The sequence below is a fragment of the Haliotis asinina genome, chromosome 6 (assembly GCF_037392515.1).
Source record: "Haliotis asinina isolate JCU_RB_2024 chromosome 6, JCU_Hal_asi_v2, whole genome shotgun sequence".
NCBI lineage: Eukaryota > Metazoa > Mollusca > Gastropoda > Lepetellida > Haliotidae > Haliotis > Haliotis asinina.
This window is the reverse complement of record NC_090285.1, coordinates 30,115,772-30,127,702: the sequence shown is the minus strand read 5'-3', so window position 1 is coordinate 30,127,702 and position 11,931 is coordinate 30,115,772. Positions and strand designations below refer to the sequence as shown.

Genomic DNA, 11,931 nt, shown 5'->3' with positions numbered 1-11,931 from the left:
ATCTCCTTCGACGTGAAGGTTCTTTGGGCTGATGTGAAAGTCTGAGTATGGTGACCTCTGTGAGGGACTGTTCCCGTTGGAAGAGCTGGATTACTTCGAAAATGTTCGGATGGGACTTTTTCAAAAGTTTCTTGATTTTGTTGTGCCATCCTTCCAAATGATTATTCGTTCGGTGCCCTTGATTTTCAAAGTGATTCAATATTTCTGGAATGAAAGCCTGGCCTTCAACCCAGCTTGTGGTTACGTAGTCCATGAAGGCAGTGACCTGGCAGGAGATTCCGCAACGGCATCGAGCCACACGTCTTCTATCTTGTCACAGGGCACCAGGGGCAAGGCAGCAGCTCGTCGCAACAACTTCTTGACTTCCCCATCTTCTTTGTAGTCACTAACCAGGCCTTCTTTCTGTACCCTCCTCCATATGCATTGCGTACAGTGAAAGAAGCACCCTCTCACAGAAGCAGCTGGAAATACATCTCTCACTGCATTGTGAGCTGCACGTTCAAAGTCCAGTTGTACAGTATGCGGGGCAAACTGCAAGCCTTGTCTTCCAGCAAGATCACACAGATAATCAAACATCTGAATGTAGCATTCTGCGCTTCTGTTGGACAGTAAACAGAACACTAGTGGAACCATGTGACAAAACACCTCAGCATGTACACAATATATCTGATCAAACAACTTAGGACATGTAAAGAACGTACCATCACAAAATACGGTGCTTGCAGTACACAGATGTTCGATGTTCTTGTCTGTAGTGAAGATCAGAATGTCGGCGTTGACACGATGAAGGAACTGATCGCCCCCTTCCGTCTTTGCGTATTTGTCTTCAAGGTTGATTTCGGGTCGACTCTCAGGAAGGCGGGGCAGGGTCTTGTGTCTCTGACGATACAGAATGGTGTTCAGTGACTTGAATGATGGGATCTGCTTCAGCATGTCGTCTGAGATGATGTCGTGGTTCTGACGCAGTCTTGAGATCTCCTCGCCGTAAATAGTAGGTATGGGAGTCGTCTCTGTCCTTGCTCTCTCCATCAGTCTTGCTTTGAAAGCATCGACTTGAAACTCGAAGGGAAGTGGGTCGTGTGAGTGTCCAAAAATCTCTATGTCATAGAGTATCTCGCCCTCAGTTGTGAGCCTGGCAGTACATTCTCTCACAACGCAAGACCAGTACCTTTTGCCCTGGCGACTACTTCTGCACCGAAACTTGAAGCCGTCATAGTACAAATGTACACCACCTCTAACACTCTCGATGAATTTGATCTCAACTTGTGCATTTGCCATGATTGTGACACTTAGTGAGCGCAGTTCAGTTCAGTTTAGATGGATTTAACGTCGGCTTTTAACACATAGCCAATGTCGCCGACGGGGTAGGTGGGGGTGATGAAATAATGAAAAGTGGAAATAAGTTTAAACCACCTACCCTAAAAAATGGTAAATGTAGGGAGTAAACCTAGTGAATTTAGTGGACCGTAATGGTGAGTTGCCGAAATAAGGAAAGGGGGGGAGGGTATTTATATTTGGGAGTAGATTTAGAAAGTATGGAGAGTAGATAGTGGGTTATAAAGTTGGGATTGGGGGAGGGGGGTGGAGGAGCAGTATAGGGGATGGGGGGTGGGAGTGGTATAGCATAGGGGGAGAGTTAAGTTATACAGTTAAGCTGTATGAAGTTAGATAAGGGGTATAAAGGAAAAATAAAGGGAAAACAATTTTAGTAAGGGGGTAGGGGGGTGGGGGGTGGGGGGTAAGAAGGGCGGTAAGGCCTGGGCCTGTGGTATTGGTGGTTGTGGCGATAAGGTTGGTGACCTGGCCAAAAAGTTTGTGGTGTGGGGGTTAAAATGTTTTGGGTATATAAATAGGTGTTTATGATAAGGTAAGATGAGGTAAAAAGGGGGGGGGGGGGGGTGGAGTTTAAGGTGGTATATGTACAGTGGTTGGTGGTGGTGGGGGGTGGGGGGGTGGGGGGGTGAGATTGTGAACATTTATGGTGTGTAGTAAAAATTGTTTTTGGTATAATTAATTTATTTAAAAGATAAAATGTTGTTTTGGTATAATTATATTGTATGTATATAATAAAATAGTTAAAAACATAGAGTTTTGCTGGGTGAGAGGTTAAAAACTGAGCTGGATGGTTGTGAGGCTGCGGGAGGGGAAGGGAGATTAACGGTAGTGGAATTTGAGTGAGAGAGAGCGTGTGGCCGGGCGCGGACGTCGGAGAAGACGACCGCGCACCGGCTTATGGGACCGTTAGGTGGCTCACGGTACAGGCGAGATGTAAAATGGCGGTCGTTGGTGGGGGATATTGTAGAGAGGGGTTTCTGATTTTAAATTTTGTGAGCTATGGAGGAGTTGAGGATGAAGGTTGCTATTGCTGTGAAGATGGATTTTGGATTAGCCGGGTTGAGTAGTTTGTGTGTGTCATAGTGGTATTTTAGTGGGATTGAGTTGTGGAGTTGTGTGATGTTGGTGTGTTGTTGTTTACATTCGGTGAGTATGTGTGTTATTGTTTCTTTTGTTTTGCAATGTGGGCAGAGTCCATCTGGGTGTCTGTTTTGTCGGTATAGATTGTAGTTAAGGTTGGTGTTGCCGGTGATAAGTCGTGTGATGAGTGTGTCTATGTAGGGGGTGTCTGAGAATGTGGGTGTTTTGGTAATGGGTTTGGTAATGATGGATTTGACCCAGGTGGACTTGCTTGAGTTTATGTTGAGATTGTAGTTAAGAGTAGATGTGTATGATTTGATGAGTTGTTTTGTTTCTGTTTTTGAAGTGTGAAATGGTATATGTGGGGATGGATGGGTAGTTGCTAGTTTGGCTGTTAAATCTGCTGTGTGGTTGCCTGTATTGTGTGTGTGTGCAGGTATCCAGAGAAGTGTTATGTTTTTGTTATGTTGTTGTAGTTGGTTGATTTGTAGGGTGATTTGGTGGATAAGGTCAGGACGGGACTTGGAGAATTTGTTTTGTAGTTGTTTAATGGCGGGGAGGGAGTCGGTTATGATGAGGAGGTGGTTGGCCGGGAGGGTGGGGATGGTATGGAGGGCTGTTAGGATTGCTATTAATTCTGCTGTGGTGTTGTTTATGTGGTTTGTGAGATGGAAGTTAGTGGTGATGGGTGGGGTTGTTTGGACATGTATACCTATTCCTCTTTTTTTTGTTTGGTGAGATAGATGCGTCTGTGTAAATGTGAGTGTGGTTGGGGTAATGGGTGTTTAGGTGAGTTTGAATAATGTTTGTTTTAGTGTGAGTGTCAGGTGTAGGGGTTGTGTTTAGTATGTGGTGTTGTAGTGTGGTATCTGTTTTGGGTGGTGGGAGGTGGTGGATGTAGCTTGCTATGGGAGGTGAGTGTTGTATTGTATTGAGGTGTTGTGCATGTAGCAGACTGGATAGGTGGAAGTAGAAGGGAGCAATATTTTTGTTGTTTTTGAATTTTTTTAAGGTGGATTTCTTAGTGTTGGTGAATTTTGTTTTTATGGTGTTGTAGATTGGGTTGTGTTGGGCCCCAGCCCAGTAATTGAGTGCGGTTTGATTTATTCGTGTACTGACTGAAGAGATGCCTGTAAGTAGAAGGAGTGTAGATAAGGGGGTGCCAGTCCTGACCCCTAGGGCTAGCTTTAGGGCCTTGTATTGTAGGGAGGTTAGTTTCTGGAGGTTGGTGGGGGAGAGGGAGTGCAGGACCGGAGCGGCGTAGTCCAGTTTCGACTGTATTAAGCAATGATAGATGTTGATAAGTGTTTGTTTGTCGGCTCCCCATGTGGTGCCTCGAATACATTTCATTAAATTTAGATCTTTTTGACAGTTGCTGACCAGGTTATTAATATGGGGAGTCCATGTTAGGTGTTGGTCAAAAGTTACTCCTAGAAATTTTGCTTCTTTTCCGAACTTAATTTTTTGGTTGTTTAGGTGTAGTTTGGGTGTATAATTTTGCATATGTTGTTTTTTGAAGAGAATGCCCACGGTTTTGTTGACATTTATATGGAACCCCCACTTATGGGCCCAGTTTTGGAGGTGATTTAGCATTCGTTGAGCTTTGGAAGTGGCTTGCATTATTGAGGTGGAGGAGATCCAAAAGGAGATGTCATCTGCGAATTTAGCTGTGGTAATTTCGGGCCATTTTTGAGGAAAGATGTCATTGATCATGAAGTTAAAAAGGGTTGGTGATAGGATGCTGCCCTGGGGGGTACCATTTTCTAGAGGATAAGGGTCCGAGAGGGTGTTGTGACTTTTGACTATTATTTGTCTGTCTTTTAGGAAATGGTGGATGAAATTTAGAATATTACCGTGTATGGCATTTTGTCGTAGTTTTTTAATGAGGCCGTTGTGCCAAACCATGTCAAATGCTTTACTAAAATCTATGAAAATGGCCAGTGTGTATTGTTTCTGTGCTTGTGCGATTCCAACATCATGCTCCAAATGCAATATATGGTCTAAAGTTTGTCGATTTGGAGTGAAGCCGCTCTGGTCCTGTTTAATGATATTGTGGGCTTGGATATGGTGTTTTAATCTGTTGTTTACTATAGTTTCCAGCGTTTTGCAAAGGTGTGACGTTAGTGAAATGGGTCGAAATGAGTCTGGGGAGTTGGCGGGTTTCCCTGGTTTCAGGATTGGCACCACCTTTGCTGTTTTCCAAGACTGGGGTAGTGATCCTAGGGTCCAGATTTTGTTGAATAGTGTGAGGGTGAGAGAGAGCATGTTGGGGGGGAGTTTGTTTATGATTGTGTAGGTGATGTGATCTGGACCCGGGGCTGAGGCTGTTTTTTTGTGTTTAAGTGATGCCTTGAGTTCGTGGATGTTAATGGGTTTGTTGAAAGGTAGGTGTGAGTGGGGTGGTTCGGGGGTGTAGGTGTTGTGGTTTGCGATCTGTAGTTGGAATGTGGGTGGGTAGTTGGTGGAGCTGCTTGTTTCCGAAAAGTGGGCTGCCATCACATTTGCATTATCTTTGTTTGTGGGGTGGTCCGAAAGGTGGGGTTGAATGAGTTTTTTAGAATTTCCCTGTATGGCTTTAAATTTATTCCACAGTTTCCCTGAATTTGCTGGATCGAGCCTGAGGGATGAGCAAAATTTTCTCCAGTGGTTTATTTTGGCAGCCCTGATTACTTTTTTGGTGTTATTTCTGAGTTTTTTAGCCAAATGTATTTTGGAACGGTCCCTCTTTGCTTGGTTGAGGGCCTTTTTTCTAGCCTTTCTGGCGTTGATGATTTCGTTGCTCCACCAGGGGACTGTTTTTAGTGCAGGGGTGGGCCGAAAGGTGGGGATGCATTTGTTTGTGATATCTATTATAGTGGTTGTGTAGTTGTTGCTGAAGGTGTCTATATCATGGTTGTATATGTCTGTTTTATTTAGCTGGGTGCATAGGTTATGGAATTTCTTCCAGTCTGCTTTTTTGATGTTGTATTTTAGTTCTGTGGGTGCCTGTGTAGTGGTGTCAGGTTGTTGCTGTGTATGTAGGTGATTTATTGTTATTTTGATGGGGCAGTGGTCGCTGCCCCAGGTGTCTTGGTGCGCCTCCCATATGCAAGCTTTTGCTAGTGTTGGGGTGGTGATTGTGAGGTCTATTGCAGACGGAAGCTGGAAATGTGATAGAGGAATTCTAGTGGGTTGATTGTCATTTAGAGTAATGAGATTATTTTTGTGAAGCCAGTCTGATAGAATGAGTCCATTTCTACAGGTGAAGGGTTTGGTGCCCCATGATGGGTGGTGAGCATTGAGGTCTCCGAGGATAAAGGTGTTTGGGGTAATAAATTTGGTGATAGTGTCTAAATCTATTGTGTTTAATTTAACTGATGGTCGTCTATATACATTTATAAACATGAGTTCTTTATTTTTAATAGTGGTTTTGATAGCCAGGACTTCAAGGTCTAAAGTTGGTATATCTACTTCTGTGAAATTTAATTTATCAGTTATGAATATGCCCAGTCCTCCTGCAGGGGGACCGGGGTTATTTACGGGCCGAGGGCGGTCTTTCCGAATGTAAACATAGCCTGGTATTTTGAAGGCATTTCTGGGGGATAATTTTGTTTCTTGGAGAAAGATTAATTCAGGGGCAAATTAGTGAGCGCAATGTCACTTATATATCTTATTTCTAACAGGATATTCTCAATGTCAATTAAGAACACGTTTGATCTCTAACTCGTTACTTACTTTCAGTAGGATGTTTTCATTTGAAATCGCCCATGACTCAATGTCAATTAAGAAAATGTTTGATCTCTAACTCATTACTTACTCCCAACAGGATATTTTCATTTGAAATCACCCATACCGAGACGCTCTAAAAAAAAGACGGGACGCTCTTTTACAGGTAACGGTAATCGGATTAGGTAATTAAGGTCCAGAGTAGGTGAAATACAATCAACCGTAAATGTGGCTCTCGCGGCATATGTCATTTTTAAAATGTGGCTTTCCCGGGGTGACACCCTTCCCAAATGTCAGACGCGTCGACTGTCAGACGAGTAATTATCAGATTAGTCATGGTTGGTTAGTCGAGCATTAGTTACCTGTTTACCTTTCAGTAAAATGGACCAGACCACAACTATAAAAACTTAGTAAGTCCCAGGAACGTTTTAATAACCATTGCTCTTTTATTATTTACATATCAAATTATCAAATGTAAAATATGGTGATTTGATGATTTTACATCACATTCTTTATAAGTAATGTAAGCACCAACTTTAAATGTTAATTACATATCTTGTTAAGAAATATAAGTACCAACTTTAAATGTTAATTAAATATCTTGTTAAGAAATATAAGTACCAACTTTAAATGTTAATTACATATCTTGTTGAGAAATATAAGTACCAACTTTAAATGTTAATTACATATCTTGTTGAGAAATATAAGTACCAACTTTAAATGTTAATTACATATCTTGTTGAGAAATATAAGTACCAACTTTAAATGTTAATTACATATCTTGTTGAGAAATATAAGTACCAACTTTAAATGTTAATTACATATCTTGTTGAGAAATATAAGTACCAACTTTAAATGTTAATTACATATCTTGTTCAGAAATATAAGTACCAACTTTAAATGTTAATTACATATCTTGTTGAGAAATATAAGTACCAACTTTAAATGTTAATTACATATCTTGTTCAGAAATATAAGTACCAACTTTAAATGTTAATTACATATCTTGTTCAGAAATATAAGTACCAACTTTAAATGTTAATTACATATCTTGTTGAGAAATATAAGTACCAACTTTAAATGTTAATTACATATCTTGTTGAGAAATATAAGCACCAACTTTAAATGTTAATTACATATCTTGTTGAGAAATATAAGCACCAACTTTAAATGTTAATTACATATCTTGTTGAGAAATATAAGCACCAACTTTAAATGTTAATTACATATCTTGTTAAGAAATATAAGCACCAACTTTAAATGTTAATTACATATCTTGTTAAGAAATATAAGCACCAACTTTAAATGTTAATTACATATCTTGTTAAGAAATATAAGCACCAACTTTAAATGTTAATTACATATCTTGTTAAGAAATATAAGCACCAACTTTAAATGTTAATTACATATCTTGTTGAGAAATATAAGCACCAACTTTAAATGTTAATTACATATCTTGTTGAGAAATATAAGCACCAACTTTAAATGTTAATTACATATCTTGTTGAGAAATATAAGCACCAACTTTAAATGTTAATTACATATCTTGTTAAGAAATATAAGCACCAACTTTAAATGTTAATTACATATCTTGTTAAGAAATATAAGCACCAACTTTAAATGTTAATTACATATCTTGTTAAGAAATGTAAGCACCAACTTTAAATGTTAATTACATATCTTGTTAAGAAATGTAAGCACCAACTTTAAATGTTAATTACATATCTTGTTAAGAAATGTAAGCACCAACTTTAAATGTTAATTACATATCTTGTTAAGAAATGTAAGTACCAACTTTAAATGTTAATTACATATCTTGTTAAGAAATATAAGTACCAACTTTAAATGTTAATTACATATCTTGTTAAGAAATATAAGTACCAACTTTATTACTTAACAGAAGTATAGCACTATTTACTATTTACATATATGTCAGTCAGTAACGGAGTTTTGTATCCAATAGTTACAGCACTATTCACTCTACATGCACTATTTACATATCAGTCACAGTCACCTTCACAGTTCAGTAGTTTTAGCCAAGTTTCTAGAGATGTCCTACAGCATCTAGGAATTCAGTGGATGTCCTCTGGCCACTTTTCAGCTTTTCTTTCAGACGAAGAAATCTCCCCTCGGATTCTCTGTACACTTTCTTCCTGGATGGATGAGCAGCACAGCACAGGTCCACAAATCTATACTAATTGGAACGTCTGATCCTTGGGAGTGAACCTTGTGGACACAGTTTTGCCAAGTTTCAATCGTGATTTTGTCAAGGGACTCCTTAAAGGGGCACTGATGAGGAGCAATTTCCGTGGACTGGTGGAAACTTTTGTTATTGTTTTTCTCCTGTGAGTACCCGGATGATATCCCAGAATTCGTGACTGGTTCGTGACCTCTGCTGCGCAGTCCGTATGCGCAACTGAGAGTTTAATTATAGACAGATCAACTAAGGTCAAGTAATTTTACTTCATTACAAAGGTATTATGAAAACAAATGAAACACTTTGAAGGTTAAAGGGGCACTGATGCGGAGCGAATAATGTTTCTCGCCAACAGTCTAATTACGAAACCAAGCTGCAAATTGGTCAGCACCTGCTCCCTTGACCGAGACGGACAAAGGGACTGGGCTCCTATCCACATTAGCAGAATTTCTTCACCCTAAAAAGTGAGGAGGCCGGATGCTCATCACATGACGTTATTTAAAATATCCATGGTATTCCTTGTCTGATCGTAACAAAATATCCCAGCAGTGTAGTTGGATGCTTGGATAGTATAGTGACTGATCCAATTTGATCCTATTTCTGTGTTTTTAACCTCGTTATTTAATCATGTTATGTGAAGATATGATGTCTACATGCACGTAGCAAGCCATTTGTTTCAGTCCGAAAGATTGCAAAGCTGTACATTTAGATAGTTTTGATCGTTTTTTTTGTTGGTTCAGCTGTGATAGTAAATATCATACGTAAATTTTGGTAGCTGTGGTAGCTACCCCGGTTTATTATTTATGATAATAAAAACACACTGTTAATTTAATTCGTAAACTAAAAACGATGACTTTGCCTTTGGTAGAGAAATCTGAAAATTATCTTACGCAAAAAAACCCAAACTTATTACACCTATTTACCCAATTACACAGCAAATGCCTGTATGTATTCCTTATGTAACGAAGTTCCGTTGGTATCCTCAAAACAGTTTCGGCCCATAATTGTTTTCAGGCTGCATGCGACACAGAGATTACATCTTCCTTGCTGTAACTCGCGTTTGATGGTGTAAACCGAGACGTGTTATTTGTCATCATTCTCTGGATGGTCAGTTAATGAATTTATAACAGGTATAATGAGCAGTAACACCACTTTGGTTACTCATCAAAGGTTCCCATTTGGCACTTCTCCTGTCTAGAGTAAATACTCAACATTATAAATTAAGGTCTGTAGTGGCAAATGTATTGTATGTTATGTAATATGTGCATGTAAGTGATGTAAGAGGGTTAATCAGCTGAGTTACAAAAACAAACATCGATCAAAGGATTAACTGATAACACACTGATTGATTAATTACTTTTATCTTCCACAGCGGACTCGTCAAAAGGCAGTGTGTGTAGATGTACAAATCTATACTGACTACACCCTGTCGTAAAGTGCAAGTGTAAAAACAACATCCTCCCTTCAAAGAATTAACCACCATTGCGTTGATTGATTGCTCATTATTGGTTCACTAAATTACTTAGAATGGCGGACATCATACTATTAGTTGCCAGGCGTGCTATCTTGGTGACCAATGAGAGGATTATCAGGTTTTCACCAATGTGTTACTTTTTCGCAAATTAGACTGTTGAAAGACACACGACACAGAGCAGGATTATTTACCAGCTGCAGATGAATGGAATATCGTTCTTTTATGTGGATTAGTCTGTTTTACATTCATTATTTGCATATTGTTTTAATTTGTTTGTTGTAGCAAAATAAAAAAATGTGTAAAATAGGATCGACATTGGCAATCTATACAATGTATAAATGTTGCTGTCATGTTAGAAATTTATATATAAGTCTGTATAAGCAGACTGTGTGTTCTTTCAGTAAATTTCAAAATCATACAAATATGACAATAAACTAATTAGGGTTATGAGACACAATTTTGAGACGTAAATTGGCTTCGTTATTTTCCCATCCTAATAGTTTTTTTACCATTTCTACCACTGGCAGATGCAACCAAAAAATCAAACATAATTAAAGCACAGTTATCACTTATTCATGACATATAATATACACTGCTGCTTGTAAAAAATAAAAATAAAAAATATTATAAGCGAACAATCGCGATTCAAAAGTGCAGTATTTTGTACTCCGGCTTACTTCCCTCGAAACGAGGCCCTCGGATGGGCGAACCCAGTCATGGCGGCTGTGTGTGCACTCAAGTGTAACGACGGCTTCTGATTGGCTGGTTCATTTGCTGATACGCTGAGGGCTCATTGTGTGTCCAGAACGGACAAGAAAAAACAGGCTTTTCTTCGGAAAACAATGTAAAATATTACGAGGAAAATACTTTGAGTCGCTAACGGTGTTCAAAACCTATCGCAGCATCTCAAATAAAAGAAGACTAATAAATGCCAGCAAAGAATACAAACGCTGTCTTTTAAAATTTTCAAAATTACACTCCAAAAGCCTTCAAGAAAAATATTTAGTAAACTAGAAAAGTCGGATCCTCGCTCATTTTGGAAACTACTAGAAGGAAAAAAAGCTGACACGACAAAGCTTCCGGACAAACAATCACTTTTTGATTTCTTCAAAACGTTAAACGAAGGCCCAGGAAATGTTGCTTTAGACATTAACTCTATTAACGATCTCGATATTAATGACAGTGCACTATTAAATGGCGCCCTTCAAGGGAAGAAATCATTGCCTCAGTCAAAAAACTGAAAAATAATAAAGCCGCCGGTCTTGATGTTATAAACGAGTATATTTCCTCCACCATTGATATATTTTTAGACATTTATGAAAAATTGTGTAACATGGTTTTAGATACTGAGAGCTTTCCAGAAAGCTGGTAAATGGAGTAATAATGCCTGTCTATAAACAAAAAGGTGACACAACCAGACCGGAAAATTATAGGCCTATTAGACTTTTGACCTGCCTCGGTAAATTATTTTCATCTATTTTAAACAATCGCCTTACCAAATTCCTAAACTCTAATACAATTTTATCTGAAGCATAAGCTGGATTTAGAAAAGGGTATTCCACAATTGACCATATTTTTACAATTTACCACCTCTCGGAACTGCTAAAAAGAAGAAAAAAGAAATTATATGGTGCTTTCATAGATTTTAGGAAAGCCACGATACCGTTTGACGGGTAGGTCTATGGCAAAAATTGATATCAAACAACATAACCGGAAAATGCTTCAAATTTATTCATAACATGTACCAAAATATCAAATCTTGTGTATCATGTGATGGAATGAAGACCAGTTTTTTCCATGTACACCGTTCTACTAGCGTCAGATCCAAATGATCTACAACACATGTTAGATTGCTTCGACAAATACTGTAAAACATGGAGACTTAATATAAATACACCCAAAACAAATATACTTATATTTGGGGAATCAAAAAAAGATTATAAATCCTGTTTCAAAACTGAAAATCACATAATATTGAACGTGCCGTCTTATAAATACCTAGGAATCACTATGCAAAAAAAACCCCAGTACCTTCACCTTAATTAAAGAGAATCTAGCTGAGAAGACCACAAAAGCTATGTACAGTATTTGGTTTCAAGAAAGGCAGATTACTAAAGTTGGCTTATGATTGTCATTTACG

The 11,931-nt window shown here is 38.6% G+C and overlaps 1 long non-coding RNA gene across 1 annotated transcript; it reads left to right on the top strand.

Moving 5' to 3' along the window:
* The first annotated feature begins 2,257 nt into the window (after nucleotides 1-2,257).
* Nucleotides 2,258-10,426, top strand: LOC137288070 (uncharacterized). The gene is made up of 3 exons (XR_010957055.1): nucleotides 2,258-2,393; nucleotides 5,657-5,722; nucleotides 8,234-10,426. It is a non-coding gene; the product is annotated as an uncharacterized lncRNA (long non-coding RNA).
* Nucleotides 10,427-11,931: the final 1,505 nt, after the last annotated feature.